We start from the raw sequence: 18572 nt of genomic DNA on the forward strand, positions 1-18572 counted from the left end.
GTATGTCCGAAACCCATACGTAAAAGGGTAGGCGAGAATTACCGGGATTTTGGACTATTTCTCGCAAGATTCAGAGGCACATGTACTTAAGTATCGTCCGAAACCGCCTACTTACTGAAAATGTAGTAGGGGAAGCAGTACGTGAACAGAGTAGTATGTCCGATTCCTCAGTATCAATAAAATCAGTAGGAGAGAAATCCCCGGATGCCCTACTGAGTACGCCCTGAAGCGTGCATCTGATGGACACTTCTATCTGTCACATCGCAACCGTTCATGCTTACACTCACAGAGTCCCTTCGCTCCTCTCACATTCAGTGGGGAGATCTCTGGCACATATATGAATTCCCAGAGTGCATTGGGTGATACCGTTCATACGACGCATGGCTGTTCTGTCTGTGTTGCTGCTCCCCTCTGCCGTTTCTCTCTTGTTGAGATGAACAACCGGGGGAACCGTAGAACTAGATAGATGCATACGACAAGCAAACAGGGGCGGGTCTGCCCCTGTTTCCTGTCATAGCACAGCCACTCGTGCTCCACGCTTGCGGAGTTGCATCTGCATGAAAATGGATATAATAATGTCCCCAAAGACTTTGGAAGGCGAAAGAATACCCAAATATTGAAGCAAATGCCTCAGACTACCCAAGATAGGAGACCTCATGTGATCACTGCAGGGGTATTGAACTTCATTTTATATCCAGCAAGGTTTTCTGCAGGATCATGCTGAAATGGGTTGAAAATAAAACAGACCATAAACTGAGAGAGCAACAAGCAGGTTCCCAAATCTGGAGAGGTTGCATAGACCAGATATTTGTCCAACATCATAGAACAATGTCTGGAATTGAACACACCACTACACTGTAAACAATTAGCTGTTAGTTAAGCTAATCATCTTTTGCAGGGATTTTTGTGTGAGCATATCAGTGAGCACCCCTGACTGCTCGGTGAGGCTATGTTTACACGTGGGCGGCTATTTTCATAAACGGACATTTCAACCTCTCCGGTTTCAAAAATAATATCGTGCACACATGTCAGTTTTCAGAAAAGTGTTTATTTACACGTACCCGTGCATATATGCTGTCAAGAGAAGCTCCAATCACCGGCAGCACTGGTGGTGACGCGAGCTGGTTCTTCATATTGGAGGGAGGAGTTGTTGCAGTAGGTGATCGATGACGTCAAAGTACCGCGAGAGAGAGTTGAGGAATCACACGTAGAGGTCTAATTTCGAATCGCTCTTGCGGTACTTTGACATCATCCGTCTGTCAGTACTTGCAGCGCCGCATGAAGTCAAACACGCGTAAAATTGCTGACCTCTGAGCACTCGTCTCTGCTCCTCGTCATAATGGAGCAGCTGTATTTGCAAATACAAACACACGAAACGAGTTTGCACGAACATAAATGTGATCTTGGAAGCGTTCAGAGTAGCAGTCACATGTAAACATAGGTCGCACTTTTGACGTAGGTGTGAGCTCTGGCGCATACTCTGTGACGTTGCCTGCTTGAAAATCCGTTTGTGTCAGTTTACATGCAACCGTGCAACCGAAGATTTTCAAGATCTCCACTCTGGAGTTTTTAGAAACAATCGGTTTCAGAGGCGAGTTCTCCGTTTGCGTGTAAACGAGGGGCACAAACTAAGGTAAATCTCTCAGTTTTTAAAAATAACCATGTACGTGTAAACAGGGCCTGAGTTTCACGTCTTTGTAAACGAAAGTTTAATGCATTTTTGGAAGGATAGTTCCAGTTGACCTATGCAGTAGAGGTGGGGGCTGACACAACAAACACCCCAAAACTCTCGGGCCAGCATCATATGTCCAAATCCCAGCCAAAACCGTCCATCCCATCACAAACAATCTGAAAACAGGGCTTTAAGTGTAAAATACAGAACTTTTCCTTTAAGGCCCCCAGAAGGCTAGGATCGGCTCTGGGTGTGTGATGGGGCCCTTTGACTTCACCAATGATCTGGCAGTAATATCACCTTATAAAAAAGTGTACGTAGTAATTTCATAATTTTGGTAGTTAATGCTTAAGAAGATTCTGTGAACTGTTTTTTTGTAAAAATCTGTGTATTGTCAGGATGATGACGAAGGCTGAACACACGAAACACAAGGCAACATTAACAAGAACTGACAAGGACTGAACTAAAGCAGGGGTATAAATACACAGATGAACACAGGAGAACACAGGTAAAGGTAATAATGACAATGATGAAACAAATAACAGGTGCAAACAGTGGCGGCTGGTCAAAAGAGGTTGCTGGGGCGTCGTCCCCCACAGTTGGCCAGAGAAGAAAGCTACTTTAACATGTTACCAAAAATTTTAATATATAGTGCAAATTAATAAAAAATAAAATAATTTAGTTCTACTATTTCACTGTTAGTCATGTAATCATTTATTTTAAAAAATTAATGATCAAAACTGAGTTTGTTTTGTGTGTGTCATGTTTGTGTGTCTGGGGTGCACCCCTAACGAGTGTCTATGTAGGTCAGTAAAAAGGGTAAAAACATGTGACCTGAGGCTGATCTCTAATTGGCTGGTTTTTGGTAATTGTTCCAAAGCAGCTTTACATTAGTACAAGCAGGGGAAAACACAGAAAAATCGACAGACAACATAAGTAGCAAAATACAGTGGTTATGAATAAACTTTACAAGCAAACTTTTACAGTTTTTCTCAATTGATTTGACACATTTCTCTAAATGAATGTAACTGCTCTCAAAACCGTTAACACAGCAAACTAAACAAACGCTTATGTTGGCAAAACAGTTAAGTATTCACTGCACAATGAAACAGCATTTTATTCTAGTAATGAATTCATTAAAATTCAATATTAAAGACACTATGCAGTTATTTTACCTTAATATAACAGCTTCAAAGTTATTTCAGTGGTAAACAAAGTCATAGTAGGGCGAATCATCCTTCTGTTGAAGCTCGGGGAGGACGCCGCTAGCAAAACCACCAATGCAAGCTTGAGAGAACCGCCCCTGACAAATCTCGCGAGAATCACGACTTGCTTTACGGCAATGACGTCACACGCGTTAGGCATGTTCGACTTTGCGTGGCGCTGCAAGAACCGACCGCCGGATGACGTCAAAGTACCACGAGAATGATCCGAGATGGCACTTTGACGTCATCCGGCTGTCGGTTCTTGCAGCGCTGCATGAAGTCGATCAAGCCTATAACAACAACTGCATGTGCGAATTTGAGACGTAAGGCTAAACGATTTAAAAGTTAAGAAAGCACGTTCGGAAGAGAGTAGGAAAAGGAAAAGAGAATCTGACCGCGTTAGGAACCGGACAAGAGTCCCACTTGGTCAGGTTTTTACTCGGCCTGAGCTAAAAGACAGCACTGGATGGGATGCTGATCTGGCGATCTTGTTGATGGACTAGTAAGTAAATCTCTCATTTGTAAACTTGTTTGCGGTCTATGTTGTATGTTGTTGGGCTTGCTTGTAGTATGTCATGCGATTATCATGACAACAGTTGTCAATATCTCACATAATTATCAGGACATAAATAAGCCTAGAGGTTGTAAATAGTGTAAACATGCACAATTTGCAAACTATTATGATAAAAAGCAATAATCATGTATAGTGACATTATAACGAACAACGTTATGAAATAATGCAACGGACACAATTAACTTTGTCATGGCATTTTGTAATGTTTACTTGTGATTTAGCTGCAATCATGTAAAAACGTGATAAGCTAGCAAACGCGGTACTTTATTATTATATGCACTCTACACTTGGAATAAACTTCTTATTATCCTATTAACATCATCTGTAGTTAAGTAGACTATGCAGTAGCCTAATATTTTTGCAAGTATTCTCCAGCGACTCTAGGGGTCGCTGTTTAACAAAAACGCTGACACTACAAGATTCTCTAGAGCAGGGGACTTTAACATTTTTTGGAACGGGGACCCCTTAGATCAGTGGTTCCCAAACTTTTTCAGCGTGCGGCCCCCCTTGTGTACGGTGCATTCCTTCGCGACCCCCCAAAGAAAATTTGTGACAAAAAACTGTTTTACAACTCAATATTTTAATTAAAAAAACATTAAATTACACAAAAAAGTAGTGCTTTTGGTTAGTAGCCTTATTTTAGGTTTAATTACATAGAATTAATGATAAATTAATGTATTTCATAAAATGTCATAAAACTAGGACCCCCTGGCCCCGGCCCCCAGTTTGAAAACCACTGCCTTAGATGATAGAGACATGGAGCAGGGACCCCCTGATACTAAATGTGTAAAAGAGCAATAGTTAAGTCAGCAGTAAGGTACGAAAGGCTGCCTTTTCGTATTAGGCACAACACAAAGTGGAGTTGAGGATTGTCACACAGCCATACTATATCAAGTACATTAGCACTATTATGCTGTTGTACATGCATTTTTTTGTTAAAGTAGATTTAGTTTTTATATTAATATATTATTATTATTATAAGTACTTGCAGTGTAATAGATTTTCATTTTACTGTGAATTGGACAAGGGCTTTCAGTTTATAAAGATGACTGATCATGGTGAATGGCACAAAGACTCTCTTCTGGGGGGATAGAGGTTGTGCTGCTTTATAATTAAGAGGTTTGTTTCTCGTGTATTATTATTATTGTCACGAGTTTGAGTAATGCAGGTTTATTTTCTGCATAGCTTTATATCAGACTCAGGAGAACAACATGCAACGTGTCCGAGTGCATCTCTTTGGGGCAACTTTTTGAGAGGCAGATTTCAACCTGACTATGAATTGCACAAAGCACCATCACACTGTGCGTTTCATTACATTTTAAATGCGAGCAATAGTCACAGTTTAAAATGCTGATGTGTCTGGTTTAATTTGCCTTTGAATTAGCGCTTTTTAAATTTGAACTGCGTGAAACAGCTGTCCAAGTTCAGAAATAAAGATGAGACATGATGTCACACTGATTTTAAAATAACATTCTGAAATAAAGACACATGCCTATAAGATTTACTTGTCATATGCTAATACTGGGTGTTACTAGTAATAAATCGTTTCGCTTAGTAATACAATTCAATAACCGTCAAGGTAAAGTATTCTTAAGATAAACTAATAAGTTATATTATATAGATAGGAATAAGATGAGAAAACCGGATTTAGATGATAAGATCAACGGAGCTCGGGGCTTCCGTTTCAGTGTCACTCAACGTTTGGTCAACAGTCTGCGTCACATGTCAGCGTCACTCCAGTAAGTTAGCTACACTGTGCAACGAGTGTGGGTGGATTGACGTGCAGTGACGACGCAGAGAGAGATGAATCCGTGTGGCAACAGGTGTCTAAGGAGCACAACAGTGTTTATCACGGTGGAACAGAGCATTCAGTTTACAACGCTGGACTTCGCTTAAACTGGGTAAGGGAAATTGCTAGCCGGTCATATTGTGAGTACTATTTCAGCCATTACACTCCTGAAGCAAGACCAATGAATGAAAGACTCCATTTGAACTTAAATGGTTGCACTATTCAATTTTAACAATCACATAAAAATGAGAATTGCCAGTGTACTAGCCGATAGCCACTTTGTCTGTGTTTATTTTTACTAATATTTGTAGGGTGTAGTGCTGTGCTATTTGAGTTGGTGTGATTGTGCAGTGGTTTGAAACTGTGTGCACGAGTAAAAGTAATAATTGGGGTGCTGTACACAACTTATTGAGCTAGAAATAGTGGCAGTTGTTTCATCTCTTTTTCAGTGTGCTGTTCAAATCCAGTGTAGACCTAGGTGTCAGGACTCTGCCTTGAAGTCTTGTTATATTTGTATTTTGTCATGGTGGCAGAGTTCTGGCAGTCCCTGGCCTTGTGTGGAGGTTCATGCCTTGTTTTTGTGTTTGGCATGTGCCTCCAGTGTCTTGTCTCTTGTCCCCGCCCCCTCGTTCTCCTGCTTATTGTTAATTATTACTTATTTCCATCACCTGTTCCCGCTCGTTATCTTGTTTGGTTTTCTCTATTTAATGTCAGTGTTTCTTTTGTTCTGTGCAGGTTCATTGTGTTGTGACATCGTGTTTCGTGTTCTAGTCTTGCTATAGAGTCAAGTCATCTTGTCAAGTCTTAGTGTTAACCGTCAGTTTCATGTCTTCATGTCAGTTTCATGTTCTGTACCCCCTCGTGGGTTTTTGTTTTTGTGTATTTAAAATAAAGTGTTTTCTGTTTTTCCCCGACATCGTTGCGTTTGGGTTCATCTGTTCCTCATCCCTCACAGAATGAACCTGCCCGAACTAAACCCAGCAACGGTGTCGGGGTCAGCTACAATGTTTGTCCTGCTGCCCGTCGTGGTGCGTCCTTTCCCGGAGTGGCTGACCAGGAGGGTCCGTGGTGTTCTCTTTGCTGAGCTCTGGAGTGCAGCTGTCGAGTCCGATCCGGACCTTGAGGGGATGGCTGCCTTGTCCGGGCCGATCCTTGGACTGGCCGCTGTCCAGTTTGTCTCGGCCTACGGGATGGCTGAGTCCGCGCAGTCCGCGTCACCCACCGAGTCCGCGCAACCGACCCAGCCTGCACAACCCATGCAGCCGTCCGCGCAGCCAGAGCCGGAGCCCGCGCAATCCGCGCGGCCAGAGCCGGAGCCCGCGCAGCCAGAGCCGGAGCCCGCGCAGCCAGAGCCGGAGCCCGCGCAGTCCGCGCAGCCAGAGCCGGAGCCCGCGCAGCCCGCGCCGGAGCCCGCGCAGTCCGCGCAGCCGGAGCCCACGCAGCCGGAGCCTGCGCAGCCGCAGCCAGAGCCCGTGCGGTCGATTCAGCCCGCGCAGTCCCAGCTGCGTCCTCGCCCCAAACCCCCGTGGACTGTCCTGTTTTAGTATCTTGTGGACTTATGTGTGCTTGATTTAGTTTTGTTTTATCTTGTTTTTGGCACCTCTTGTTAAGTTTTCGTCTGATGTGTTCTAGTCTTGTCATGTTAATTATGTCATGTTCTCTTGTCTTGTGTGTTCCCCTTTTGGACGCCAGGTGGCGTCCTTTGAGGGAGGGCTACTGTCAAGTCATCTTGTCAAGTCTTAGTGTTAACAGTCAGTTTCATGTCTTCATGTTCTGTACCCCCTCGTGGGTTTTTGTTTTTGTGTATTTAAAATAAAGTGTTTTCTGTTTTTCCCCGACATCGTTGCGTTTGGGTTCATCTGTTCCTCATCCCTCACACCTAGGCCACTGTAGGACTGAAACGAAATGGTGCTTCTGATCTGGTAGAGCAAGGACAAACTGGACTGCTTTTGGACTAAACATCGTATTACATCCTTATAAGGACTTACCAGTGTGCTATATTTTATTAACTGAATGTTTTGCATTTCCCCCCAAAATGTAAATGTTTTTACCTGTATTAAATAAAATGTTTTTTTTGTAATTTGAACCATCTTGTGAGTGTCAATATTTGATGCCCAGCCCTCAGTGAGAAGTGATTAAGTTGAATGTGGTTGTCCGTTTGAGTCCTGGGTTTCAGATAATCCCCCAAGTGACGTAGTCAGCTATTTTAATTATTAATAAAATTACGGCCTGTATTCAGCCGTTAAGAGGAAGATAGGACAGAGGGCAATTGCCAATGTCCCTGGACAGCGTGGGGGTAATATAACCATGTGTGCTCCCATCACTCAAAACGGGGTCCTCCATCACAATGCCACACTGGGTCCATACAACACTGGCCATATGCTCAATTTTCTGAATACAATTCACATAATGCTTGTCCCTGATCCAGATCAGGTGCCTGCTAAATTTGTGGTTATATGGGACAATGTAATTTTCCCCGGGCTGTTCTGGTCCAAAACCAGAGAAAATGTAGCTTGTGATGTGGACGAAGTATTGTTGCCAGACCCAGCTCGGAGAAGAGATAAAGCTTAGCACTGGGGACTAGAGGTTTACACGGAAGAGGTCAAACGGACTCGGAGAACACACACTCACATTTAAATAAAATATTTCAAAAACTTAGATGAACTGTCGCATACATTTTTTCTATGACGCTACAATTGCGTTAAAAAGTTTATATTTGGTTGCTCCAACCAGGCAGCTAACGCGCATGCACTCTTGTAATGTTTTTCTGGCTACCAGTCAGGAGCTTCTGCAGTGAGACGCAATGACTTTACCTTTGAGAATTGGCTCTTTTATTTAGAAGGCGGGACCTATTCCGCCGTACCGTGCATTTTGCACTGACTTCTCTAATTTTTTTTAATAATATTATAAATTGACCGTCTTGCTGTTATATCTAAAGTTTTCGCGACTCTGCTCAAAGAGCACAGAGATGATAGCAAAGAAGCAAAGCTAACAAAAGCAGCCATGGCACTGAACGAGCAATCGTTATTATAATCCAAATGGGCAAACATTAAGCAAGTTGACCCGATGTAAAACTGCGTTATTAATCACCATGACTGTAAAGTGGACTTTAAAAGCTGGAATAAGCATTAAACATTTAAATCGTCAAGAGAGGAATAACATGGATGGAACTTTCATGGAAATAAGGATTGTGCATCACACAGTCAGGTACAAAGAGGGAGAAGACTAACTTCTATGGGTAAGACAAAAAGTTTAATTTTCGCAACTTGTTTATTGCCTTATTAATAACATTTAGCTAAGGAATATTTGCCGGTTGGGTCTGTGTCTTCCCGGACGGGTTCGGGTCCAGATTTTAAATAATAGACAGGTCTTCGTCGGATCCGGGTCCAGCTTTTAAATAATAGACGGGTCCGGGTCGGTTCCGGGTCCAGCTTTCAAAACAACAGACGGGTCCGGGTTGGTTCAGTGTAGCACATTTGCGGGTCTGATCGGGTTCGGGTAGGAATTTTTGGACCCGTGTAGACCTCTACTGGGGACTGCACCCCTCCCCCTGCCAATTCCTGGACTGGAACCAGAGGCGTCATGCCCATTCAAACTAAGGGGGCACGTGCCCCCTTGGTTTTTTTGAGCCAATGGATTTTGCATCCAACCTCAAAATCAAATAAGCGTCCATTAATCTGTTATTTGACTTTTAATCTATTTAATATGCACACTTTTATGCATTCTGTGCTGCATCCTTGTCACTTTTCGGAGATTTTCGCCGTTTTGATAGTGTTTTGATCATGTTACATTACTTTTATTCTGGCGGCAGCTGGCTGCAGCCAGCGCAGTCGCAGACGTCATCAGCGTCTGGGCGCGCTCACGAGCTCTCTGCTGTTGCTGGGTTGCTGTTGCATTTGGCTATCTGAGGAATTAAAACGTGTTAGAAACGCTCACAACATTTCCAAACCCCAGTACGGTAATGTGCAGTTAACCTCCTCTGTGTAGAAAATGTATGGTTTTAAATGTGACCGTCTCAACGTTATATTAGTAGAGATTCATCTTCTTGGCACAACGCCAAAGTTCGCCAGAGTTCACGCGGGCGCGGAATCTCACATGCTCACATATGAGGTAAAATTTAATGCAAAAATCCGTTCCTCTAATAATTTTATCTAAACAGATATTTTTTAAATCATTTTTGACCATTAAAATTAATCACGTGGCTATAGCTTATGTCATTTTCGTTTTTTATATACTTTATGGATTTAAAATTACATTCATTTTATATAATGCAGTTGTTGTGCAAAATGCATTAATGACACAATTAAACAAGCCATTAAGACTTAAATAAATAAAACATGCCGTTTCAGATGTAAATATGATGCAAATGTGTCATTATTCCGATTGAATAGTATTTGATATTAAAGTTAGTCATCACTTTTATTTTGGAGGTTTTTGCATTAAAGCAGGGGTTTTCAGATTGTTAGAAATGTAAGTGCCATGGAAAAGACTGAAAGCTCTATAATATTTCGTTTGATGTATGCACAAATTTCTGTGAGCTGTTGACACTCTGCCCCCTTAAAAAAAATTGGTGCATGACGCCCCTGACTGGAACCCCACACACAATTTACTGTATTCTACTGTAAAGAATACTTTTAGTTTACATGTTTATAGTTTTTTGTATGCTAATGCATACAACAGTAATGTTTGGCCTAATAAATATTTTCTGTTTCTACATTGCGTTGGTGTTTCCCGTGTACTTGTTACCCCTCTCAGCAGATTACTTTCACTGTAGAACATTGTATTGAAATGTAGATATAAGCCTATGAAAGACCAAAGAGCTTTAGATTTAGAACAACAGTGTTTACATGGTATATCCAAAAATGTACTATTATGAAAGAAGTGTTTGCCATTTAATGCAAATGCTTCATTCTGACATGTGTTTGTGGCATTTTTGAATGTGTTGCCTTTTGAAGGAGATGTGAGCTATTTTTCATTTTGCGTGTGCAATTTGGGAATTGAAAACATGTGGAAGTTTTGAAAACATGTGTAAGCAATTGGTAAACTGTAACACAACAAGCCAAATCAAGTTCAAAAAGGTCCCGAAGTCATTCCGCATCATTCTGAGTCCACTGAATTACATAAATACAGGAGCAGCATAGAGCAGACTCTCGCGGCTGTAGACGGTAATGGTTTCTGTTGGTTCATATGAAATAATTTTTGATGTTTAAGTCGCACCTAACAAGTTCCAGGACCCGCCAAACTATGAAAAAAGGGTGATTTGTAATCCGGAAAATATGGTAATGTAGAAAAACTGAAATGTGTTTAAGCAACCGAGAAAAACTGTAAACACACCATTTCCTCCAATATATCAGACTTGGATGTACAAAGTCAGGCTACTGAGTCATACATATATACTAATTTACATATTTTACATATTCAATCTTGCTGTCGTGTTTACCATACATTTTCTCAACATCTCTCTGTCAGTTACTTTTAGTATCCCTGCTGAAAAAAACAGCATAAACCAGCATGGACCAGCATGGGAATTATGCGAGTCTATGCTGGTTTGATGCTGGTGTACCTGGTGGTCACCAGCATACCAAAACACAACATATGCTGGTCTTGCTGGTATGACCAGCATGGGATGCTGGTGCTAATGCTGGTCTGGTGCCGGTTTAGCTGGTGCTGGTTTAGCTGGTGTTCACTAGCAAACCAGCACCAAAACACAACATATGCTGGTCTTGCTGGTATGCAGTTTTTTTTTCAGCAGGGATTGTAAAGAAGTGTGCATAAGAGCTCATGAAAGAAGAGCTGTGTGTAAAGTTTTGAAAAAATAAAAGAGGCAAAGTTAAAAAAAATGTGTGTAAGGAGTCGAAAAAACTGTAATGAGATCAAAAAGGTGAAATATTTTTCACTAAATGTTGGACTGCACCCCTGATATCAGCCATAAAAATAGGTTGCATTAACTATTCTAGCTGTGGCATTACACAATGTGGAAGTTACATTTTTTTATGGGATTCCTTGAAGAAATGAACCCAAGGGCCTTTTTGTGCCAGGTGCAGCACATTATTTATACCTGGTGGTAGCTGATGCAGGAAAAAGCTCCCAAAAAACTGCTGCCTATTTGGTTATCTGCAGAAGCTATTCACCTTTTTCTCAGCTTCCACACAACGTTGGACTATTCTAAAAAGCCACTTCAATATCACTCTGAAATCCTAAACAGAGACAAGACTAGAGAGTCAGGTGAAGAGCATAAAAAACCTGTCAGGTACCAGGCTGCAAAAGTTAGGGATGCTCTTCTAGAAGTAAAGAAAAAAGCCACTGATCCAGTTATTAAAGTTGATGCTCACACTTTAGCTGAGGAAGTGGGGTCATAACGCTTTTCCATCTGCACTGTTGTATGGTATGATATTCTCACCCAAATTCACCATTTGAGCAAATAGATGCAGTCAGAGTCAATGCAGCTGGATGTACAATTCAATCTGCTAAAAAAACTGAGGCCTCCCTGAATTACCTCTGCCCAAGCTAATGCCAGAGTAATTTGTGAGGAAATTAATGTGGAGGCTTAGATACTTAGAAAAACAAAACATCACTTTTTGTATGAGTCTCCTGATGAGCCCTTTCATGATGATAAAATAGTGTGCAATAGTGTGATCAATAGTGTGCAAGGTTTAAACATTTTATTTTTAAAATGTTTCGTCAGTGATGCCCTGAGTTAGATGCCACAGGTCGGAGCGGACCACAGGTGTTGTGAGTCACGTAGTTTCCACCTCAAGGAGGTCCCAAGAACACCCCAATGACCAAACACATGAGAAGAGGTAAGTATATTTAAAACAAACTTTATTTAAATTAATTAAAATGTAATCAGGGGAGGGAAAGGGGAACTAAAAACAAACTCTCGGGCCAGAGAGTATAAGCCGGGGATGCTGGTTCTTCGTCACGGGAGCGCTCGGGCAAGTCTTCTCAATTACCGCGCTTTCCTCCCACGTGACTTTCATCCACTGTTTTCAGCCTAACACTGTTCTCTGTCTTGCAGGTAGACTGCCCGTGGCGCCTTTCCGTCGTCCTGAGGCAAAGGAAGAGACACGGTAAGTAACACGTAGACTGAGGTGAGTACCTTATCCTGCAGTGCCCACATCAGGGGCGCCTGGAGCCTCCACGGCCAGCTGGGCTTCCGTCAAGGCCCAGAGGTTGGTTACTGGATGGTTCCTAGTGCGTGCGTGGAAAGGTAAGTATTTCCTCGCCGTGGGGGTGCAGGTAGGTGTCCCAGGTACGTAATTTGGTCATACAGGAATGGCTACACGGAGACGACCAGACCTTCCCAGGTAGGTGTTCACACCAGGCACAGGATGCTTTCTTCTAGACGTACAAAAAGGTATTCACAGGTTAATGGCTTCTGGCTTTGGGCCTACAAGGGCATACTCAGGTAAGTGTCTCTTGGCGTTAGGGGCATACAGGCACGTATACACAGGTAAGTGGCTCTTTGCGTTGGGGGCATACAGGTGTATGAGATCTAGACAGGGGCGAACTTCTAGAAGGACTCCACAGTAAGTCAGCATACACGGAGGTCTCACAATTATTCCTTTGTACAACAGACAATGGTTCCCAATACTATTTGGTGTACCTTACTTATCAATGTTGCCTCACCACCTCCGGGTGGGGGAAAAAGGGTCAGGAGTTATAAGCGGGCGTACATACAAGAGATGGCCACTGCTAGCACAGCGTGCGTTCTTTGTAACTGGATTTCCTTCTCGGCCTAAAGGGTAAATGCAGACAACAGGGACACGACACAGCACTGCAATCTCCAGGTGCACACACGTCAAATACAGACTCACCCACTGCACTTCACACACTCTAGTGAATTTAAGGTCGGCACTCGATGTTTGGACCAAGGGTTCGTCCAGGGAAGAATCAAAACCGCTGACACAGCAGAAGCCCAAGATAGACGTCATAGCCACAGCAGAATAACACCCTCCCAATCCAACTGGTGTTTGGCTCACCCACTAATCCTTCCCACAGTGGGGCCGCTAACACACTACTTCACAACTCAAAGCAATTGTTGACATTCCATATTCTCTCTATCTTTCAGCTACTCACACATTCACAGCCGGAAGAATGACCTCCTCTTGACACAGTATCCTCTGGCAGCTCTTCCGGTAAGTATTCCTTCTTTCCTAAAGACAGCACAAATCAACAAAGCGCTCTATCCATCAAGTTCTCCGTTTCCAACCTGTATACTCCTGTCGGCCCACTCTTTCATTCGCTTTGCGAGTGTCCAAGTCCACAATACATCCGTCCAGGTTTCCTCTCCAAATGCCCCAATCGCTCTGTTCCACCCGCAGTATCTGCTGGAAATCCACGACCTCTTCCTGTATTTCAGATGCCCTCTTTATACTTCTCTTCCCTGCTGAATCACCCAATCAATGATCACCACGTTCAGCAACACACCTGTTGCCAATCCTGCCCAAATTTCGGTCTCCCGGAGTTCCCGGAAGTGACTGGTGTTCGGGGAATAGCATCCGGGCGGAACTAATCTTCGCCCATTTTCAGTTCCGCCCCTTCAAAAGTCACTCCGTGACATAGACAGTTAGACAGGATAAATTACAAATATAAAAACAAATTATAGGTAAAACTGCATACACTTTTATTTAAAACAATTAAAAATATTTTTGACCAGAGGAAAAAATGACAATAACTGTCTGAACACTTATTTTATACAGATTTGCTTTTACTGAAATATTGATATTTATTTCAGAAGACAAGGGTACTGAATGATGTTCAGCAATTTAATATGATGGAATAAAAAGCATATATTATATTTATATATTATATTTTCGTTGTGTTTTGTACCATCACATGGATGGAAATATGCATATTGAAATAATATGCAGATGACATTATGTAATAAAACTAGGCGTTAATATGGTCTTTCGATTGGGATTTATAATGGGAATTATGCATTTGGAGGACATTTTGAGGAATAGGAGGACATTTATGCAAAGCTCTAAAAGAGCTAAGATTCAAGCTGGCTAATCAAAATATCTTAAATATCAGATGCATACTTTTCATTGAAATGCACAACCCAGAAGGGACCATTGAAGCACATAGAATTACATCAGAGAGAGAGTGAGGGGGAGAGAGAGGAAAAATTCTTCTACTATGAGCAAATTTTATTGCTCCTCTCTCTCTCTCTCTCTCTCTCTCTCTCTCTCTCCCTCCCACCCATTCTCTCTCTCACTTTCTCTCTCGCTCCCCCACTTTGTTCAGTCAATCAAGAGTTTTCCAGAGCAGTGGAGGAGCAGGAAAGTGACTGATAAGAGGACAGTTGTGGAGCATCCAGAATCAAGACTCTCAAGGTAAGATCTGTTATGTTATTTTTTTCTTCAAAGAAACAATATACTTCATAGACATTAGATATTGGTTGCAGTTTGATTAAAGCTGATAAAAGTTAAATAACTTTATGATTAGTTGGATGTCATAAAGTAAAGTATTTTGTCCTGTCCCATTTTAAGTTAAATAACACATATTACAAATTCATTATAAACCTACATGTATAGAGTTTCGTTGCAAAACAAGATAACTCTGTTTTTTTAATTTTTCAGAAATCTCGTTTTTTGATTGTGCATTCCAATTAATAACAATTCAACTGCACTTGGTTTGTTTTGATTTAAACCTTCATAGCTGTATTTTTTAAGTTAAGTAGCACCATAAAACAAAATAATAACATGATAACATAATAATAAACATGTTTTGACAAAAAATTTAAAAACTGAGTTATCTCGTTCTGCAACGAAACTCTACATCATATTTTTTTCTCAAATAGACGTTGGCAACAATTATTGCCCCCCCCCTTCATTTAATACTCTTTTTTAGCTCCATTTGTAAGGTTAACAGCTCATAGTCTTCTTTTATAATATCTGATAGGGTTGAGGAATTCATGGCAACACTGTAAAAAAAGTTGACTTAACTTAAATTTCAAGGCAACTTGGTGAACAGCTTTTTTGAGTTTACTCAACTCTTGGGTGATGTTGTTCATCTAACTCAATTTTCTGAGTAATGTCAACTTAAAGCAACAAGTTAAACTTAGGCTATAAGAACATTTCTGAGTTTACTCAACTAGTGACTTAAGTCCTCTCAACTAAGATTATGACTGTATGAACATCATTCCAGCATCTATCTATAAAGTTATTCACATATAAGTTTAGGTAAAGGGCAAATTTAGTATATCCAATTCCGCTAACCTGCATGTTTTGAACTGTGGGAGTGAACCCTCAATATCACAGAGAGAACATGCAAACTCCACACAGAAAAGTCTCCTGAACAAGGTCTGTCTGACTTACACCTTGCTTAAACCAGATACCTTTGTGCTGTGAGCCATAAATGATGCGTGCTAACCCACTGTGTCGCCCTTTACACTGAACACACACTTCTCAATCATGGTAACAATGAACAAACATCAGTCTTTCAAAACTCTAAATCCAGCATATAACTAACATTAACAAAATAACAACATAAATAAAGCCAGCAAACATGACCTAATAGTCATCTTTTTTAAAGTTGGTATTTGATATAATACTATTTATATTTATATTTATTTACTTCTAATATTTTAAAGGACAAGTTCGGAATTTTACACTTAAAGCCCTGTTTTCAGATTGTTTATTATGATGAAATAGAACGGTTTTGACTGAAATTTGGACAAATGATGCTGGCCCGAGAATTTGCTGGTGTTTGTTGTATCAGCCCCCACCTTTACAATGGATGTATAGGTGCACTGGAACAAACCTTCCTAAAAGGCATTAAACTTTTGTTTACAAAGACGTGAAACTCACCAAGTGGTCAGGGGTGTTTACTGATATGCTCACACAAAAATCGCTACAAAAGATGCTTTCCAACAGGTTTTATCTTAGTTTTTGTCCAACTCCATTGACTTGTATTAGATGTGCTGTGAGGTACAGTATTACTCCTTGTCGGGAACTTTGTTTGTATTTTTGCAATTGGCAAAGGTGGATTATCGCCACCAACTGGGCTGGAGTGTTTATTATTCAAGCTCTCAACGGAAGAATATACGGGTGTGAGGCGTTTGGAAAAATAGGTCCACAAGTTTACAACAAATGCTAAAACCCCTGTTGGAAAGCATCCCTTGCAGCGATATTTGTGTGAGCATTTCAGTGAACACCCCTGACCACTCGGTGAGTTTCACGTCTTTGTAAACGAAAGTTCAATGCATTCTAGGAAGGACTGCTCCAGCGCACCCACGCCGCCACTGCAGAGGCGGGAGGTGACACAACAAACACCCGAAAACTCCCGGGCAAGCATCATATGTCCAAATTTTAGTCAAAACCGTTCTGTTTCATCATAAACAATCTGAAAACAGGGCTTTAAGTGTAAAATACTGAACTTGTCCTTTAACTATGATGAAAAAATTTAATGTACGCAATTTTCAACCACAGCTCTTTTTTTGAAATATATGCTTGTAGTTGCTGTACACTCTTAGCAACACTTTCAGTTTTAGTTGTTAAAAGGATTTAGACCTTTTTTTTTACTTGCTGTAGCTATGGTGAATCGTAATATCGGAGCTCCATTGATGGCTTTTCATAGGGGTTGTGCACACGCTTAACTCAACCTACTCAGAGTCGACTGAACCAACTCAGATCAGCTGTTCTACCAGAAAGACTCGAAGATAGGTTAAGAATTGATATGAGTTTATTTAACAGTAGTTAGCAACCAAGGCTGGAATGTAACACAGTATAGTTCTTTGGCTTAGGCCCCGACCATAGTTCAAATCCGGGGGTCACGGATTCTTGCGGTTCCTGTCTGAAGATGAAGACAGGCCAGAATCTAATCCCCCTCGAGTATGGACGGAACCGACCTGGTGATGGTGGTAGGGAGGGTGGGTTGTAAATGCTGGCATCAGTATCTGCAAACGCAAAGACAGGTGAGTACGAGGCTTATATACTCTCAGTATCAGGGATGATTGATTGCGCCTTGTGAAATGAATAACGTAACATTCGAGTTTCCTGGTAGAACTTACGCTACGCTAAGCTAACATTTCTACCAGAAAGACTCAAAGATAAGTTAAGAATTGATATGAGTTTATTTAACAGTAGTTAGCAACCAAGGCTGATGTAGGCTTTAGAAGGCAACGATATGCCAGACAGAGATATGCCGCATAGGCCATAGAAAGCAACGATATGCCTAGTGAGAAAAGGCCGCATAGGCCTTTAGAAGGCAACGATATGCCAGATAGAGATAGGCCGCATAGGCCATAGAAGGCAACAATATGCAGAGTGGGAAAGGCTGCATAGGCCATAGAAGGCAACGATATGCTGTGTTGAGAAAGGCTGTGTAGGCCATAGAAGGCAACAATATGCAGAGTGGGAAAGGCTGCATAGGCCATAGAAGGCAACGATATGCTGTGTTGAGAGAGGCTGTGTAGGCCATAGAAGGCAACAATATGCAGAGTGGGAAAGGCTGCATAGGCCATAGAAGGCAACAATATGCTGTGTTGAGAGAGGCTGTGTAGGCCATGAAGGGCAAAGATATGCCAGGGTTAGATAGGCCGCGTAGGCCGTAGAAGGCAACAATATGCACAGTAGGAAAAGCCAACAGGTTAGCTTGCAATAAGATTCACCACCACCAGTATTGACAAAAGAAACATACCATTAACATGTCTGTAAATGTTGTCCCTAACGTCAGCAGTAGAGGATATCCGTAGAAGGCTGGCACGTTAGGCTTGAGAGCAGAGAGGCCGCGTAGGCCGGAAAATAAAGCCTTGTTAGGCTTGATAGCAGAGTGAAAAATTATATAAATGGTGCAAAGGCCATGATATAGCATGGTTGAATACGCCACCACCACCAGTAATTTGCTTAAAACATACCTTGATTATTGCTTTCCATTATTGAATTGAATGTCATAGTGTTTTCCTGCACACGGTGAAATTAGGAGCGCGGCTTCTGATGAAGAGAGAATTGATGTATGCATGCTTTTATATTGTCATTATAAAAGTAGGGAGAATATTAGATGGCTACAAACAAATCTGACTGATGCTAAAGATTGCACGGTGTCACTGTGGTGTCTTGTGTTTTCCCAGTCTTGTACTCTTTATTTGAAGTTCTGTAATGTCATCCATGTCTGTAGTTCTTGTAGTTCATTGGTCCTTGTTCTAGATTGTTTCCCAGGTGTGTCTTGATGTCATGTTTACCCACATGAATATATACAGTCCTTGTGTTTCAGTTGTCCTTTGTTGAGTATAGTTTGCTGTCATCACTTTTTAGTCCTGTATTCTGGTCTTCATTCTGGTTCTGCTTTGTGCACTTTAGGGTTTAAGAAATAAACCATTGCATTTGG

General features: G+C 41.5%; 1 protein-coding gene across 2 annotated transcripts in view; it reads left to right on the forward strand.

The window, feature by feature from the left end:
• Positions 1–14452: 14452 nt before the first annotated feature.
• tnxbb (tenascin XBb) overlaps positions 14453–18572 on the forward strand; it is a 76199-nt gene continuing 72079 nt past the window's right edge. For both annotated transcript variants that reach the window (XM_073858021.1, XM_073858022.1), the window contains exon 1: positions 14453–14578. The gene's annotated coding sequence lies outside the window, so the exon portion shown is untranslated. The remainder of the gene's footprint in view (positions 14579–18572) is intronic.

Source organism: Misgurnus anguillicaudatus, chromosome 20 (genome assembly GCF_027580225.2).
Source record: "Misgurnus anguillicaudatus chromosome 20, ASM2758022v2, whole genome shotgun sequence".
NCBI lineage: Eukaryota > Metazoa > Chordata > Actinopteri > Cypriniformes > Cobitidae > Misgurnus > Misgurnus anguillicaudatus.